The 3,621-nt window shown below is 42.0% G+C and overlaps 1 protein-coding gene across 1 annotated transcript in view; it reads right to left on the reverse strand.

Annotated features, from left to right (window-relative positions):
* KCNV2 (potassium voltage-gated channel modifier subfamily V member 2) overlaps positions 1 to 3,621 on the reverse strand; it is an 11,822-nt gene that overhangs the window by 392 nt on the left and 7,809 nt on the right. The gene's annotated exons all lie outside the window — the stretch shown is intronic.

The raw sequence follows: 3,621 nt of genomic DNA on the forward strand, positions 1-3,621 counted from the left end.
GGGAAAGCAGGATAAGACTTAGTGCTGTGAGGAAGAAAGCAGGCAGAAGGTAGCCTGTGTCTCTGCAGATGGGCTTAGGAAGTGTGTAACAGCTCAGCCTCCTGGGAGCTGCTTCCTGCAGAGAGTACCAGGTACCAGCACGTCTGCCTGGAGGACTTTGTATCCTGGCAAGAACACTAAGGAGTTGAGAGACTTTGGGTTAAATCCCGACTATAACTCGTAAGTGCTCCTTTATACATGGTGGGAGATGTAATACCTACTTTAATGGATTGTTGTGTAAGATAACATATGTCACATTCCTCTGTAGAAAGTACTCAATGAAGGCTGGTCTTGGCCTCCCCACCTCCTCACCTGAGGCCAGGCTTAGGACAGGGGTCCCTGGGTTGACCTGTGTGATGTTTGTACTGGAAAGAGCTCAGCTGTAGAGCCAGTCAGACCTGGGTTTAAGTCCTGGCTTTGACCTTCCTACCTGAATAACCTTGGGCAAAACATTTGGACTCTCAGAGCCCAGTTTCTTCATCTAAAACAGTAGGATACCACCTACAAGATTCTTTTAAAGACTAAATAAATGGTGTAACACAGTTAATACAGTTCTAGGGACACCAAAAGCATTAAACAAACTCCTCTACTGTCCTCTGCTCATTCTTAAAATGGAGACAATTATAACACTTCTCAGAGCTGTTTTGTAGTTCAAATGAGATATTTTATATTAAGGTGCTTTAATTGCAAATGTCTGAAGAAACACACTCATTATTTTGCAGAGAGACTCATAAGACATCACCATCCAAAAATATGTTCGTCCCTGCATGAAAATCTTCTCATCACTCATCACATTGCTTTAAATCCTACTAATTAAAGATTTATTTAGGTTAACAAGCTTCTGTTTTAAAATGCAGATACCCATGGGACAAGTTATCAGTGCAGCCAGAGAAAATCCTGGGAAAGTCTCTCGAGGACTGTTTCTATGCCTCATGTACTACTTTCGATCCCCGGACTATTGGTTAAGTTACTAGAAGCCTTTTATTCCCGCCGTTGGTTCTAGTTATAAACATTTTGCACTGCACAACTCCAGGGGGCATGCTTTGCTTCACAAATTTGTGTAGTTGTTGGCATGCTTTTCCAGCAGAGGGCAGTGAAGTGTATGAAGCCACCCTCTTGACCCATACTGACATGGCCTTTAGAGAAGACATGCACACATTTTTGTTTGGATCATGTCCGGGTTAGTTTGAACTTAGTGTGGTTGATAAATTAGAATGAGACAGAGAATAGAGCCAGCTGAGGAAATCTGGTGGTGCTGATAAGAGCCTTGGCTCCATTTAGCCCACATAAAGGGAAAGGGTATACCTCCATATAAGAGCAGGTGACACAGATGCCCACTGCTACGTTTCTGGTGAGACCTGCTAGGAAGTGCCGCCGTTTCCCACGGTGTAAGAATTCACACAACCACCTAAGAGAGGCAGGATGTGCAGATGAGGTTAAGGAAATGGGTACTGCTCTAGATAGACCTTATGGGTCTGAATCTTCTTCTTAGCTGTGTGAGTTGGGCAAGTCGCCTGAATTCTCCGTGCTCAATTTATACTTTTGACATGTTGGGAGAATAACACTACCTACTTCACAGGGTTGTTATAAAAGAATTGGCACAGGGCATGAGAGCAATAATGTCAGTACACATATCATGTAGATAAGCCCAGAGACCCTATCTTAAAGCTGGTTCCCACTGTGGGGAGATAAAGACCAACATTTATTGAGTAACTTTACATACTATGCTTATTAGACTCACAGGCTGTGATAGGGGCTCCCCAATCCCCAACTGCTATGTGAGGGAGATTAGATGAGAATGCCCTCTGGCTCCAGCAGAGAATCCTTCCCACATTCTGGACCAAAAGGTGATGGGAGACAGTGATAAAGTACACTTGTGGGTTCAACTTGAAGTGTGCCTGCATTTGTGTTTCTTGTTACTGGCCACGCCAAAAGTAAATGAGTCTGAATCAGATTTCTGCCAGGTGAGGAGTTGAACGACGGCTGTCTTCTGTCACTAGCACCATCACTCACAACGCTGTAAGAACATTTAGTCAGCTGGAGGAGGCCAAAAGTGGGTTTAGAAATAGGAGTGAGTGGCAGGAAGCAGGAGTTTTAGAACATGAAACATCAGTGCAAGTTCAGCACAGAGGCCTTGGAGGAAACCAGCCATTCAAGGTCTAGTATGTGGGGAGGGAGAACACGGAGGAAAGAAAATAAAGACAAAGTGTTCATTTTCAACTTGGATCAATCCCCACATTGCATTTGCTTTACCCTCAATCCCAACTTTTTTTTTTTTTTGGCTGAACTTAAAGTGAAAAGTCAAAAGCAATGAGAATTGGCTTAAAGTCGAATAAATATTTGATGTGCGTAAGAGTCAAAATATTTTTGTATGTCTTAAATCTCTGTTTTTAGAGAAATGCTCTCTTCTTCTAGGAGGGTTATATGTGACTGGTCCCCAGGAATTTGTTCATAATGTTAATTTACACATTGGCTATTTGTGGATAATTTTGTTCAACAAGTAATCTGTTTCTTGCTCTTTGGCTTGGGGTGTGTGAGGGGTGACTCAGGATTCCTTGGCTTTAGAGAAATTTTTGTCCATGTTGCGCAGGCCAAACCATTTTTCCCCTTAATGGGCATTAATAACGAGAGGCCCCAGACTGACCCAAGTGACCTCAGAGTCAGTTCTCACATTAGCAGGGGTTGAGTTTGGAAATGTGACCAAAATTTCTGCAATTCATCTTAATATCCTTGAAAAAGCTAACTGGCTCAGATATTATGTAAACTGGAAACTGACCATTCTGCTGAAAACTTACATATTTTCCTGAGCCTTGGGTCCCCAAAGCCAGAATGTAACCTTCTCCAGCAGCTCACTCACTAATCTGCAAATCCAGGCTGCCAAACATCATGAGGCCGAGCATCAAACTTTCCTCTGACACTTTAGAATGACTTTACTTGGATTTTTCATTCAACAAGGAATGTTTGTTTCTCTCATAATGAGCTAGGCATAGATTAAGTGGTGGCACCCAGTAATCTAAGCATCTAGGAATGATCCTAGGGAATAAAACTGATTTTTCAAAAGAATGACTACTCCTAGTTTTCCTAAAGAATTGAAGGGAGTAAACAGCTTTGTCAGTTAAAATGACCACACACCTCAGTACATGTTGTCCTTTAAAGGAGTCAGCCCCAAACGTTCTCCTTATCTGCACTACTGCTACAGGAACGTTTTTGGAATTCTTTTGGATTATGATCTGTACAGAAGATTCAGCCTCGAGACTTTGACACAAGTGGTCACATCCACCTTGATGGTTAATTCCAGGTGCCCATCTTAAACTCAAATATTTTTCAAGTATTTCAATATATTGAATCTAGCCTCAAAAAGTAATGATTTAGCATTATTATGAAAAAGCAAATGACATTTGTGTATGGGCATGTCACAGGCTGTGAAGATAATTCTTCAGAAGAATTCAAAGAATGTTTTGATTAGTAGAAGCACTATTAGAATGAGGTTATAGGTGATCATCTTGAAGATAACAACAACCCTCGTGTAGATTACCGTTCTGACATATGCATAAATGATACAATCGGGGGGGGGGGGGGGGG

Source organism: Tupaia chinensis, unplaced genomic scaffold (genome assembly GCF_000334495.1).
Source record: "Tupaia chinensis unplaced genomic scaffold, TupChi_1.0 Scaffold000354_1, whole genome shotgun sequence".
NCBI classification, from domain to species: Eukaryota; Metazoa; Chordata; class Mammalia; order Scandentia; family Tupaiidae; genus Tupaia; species Tupaia belangeri.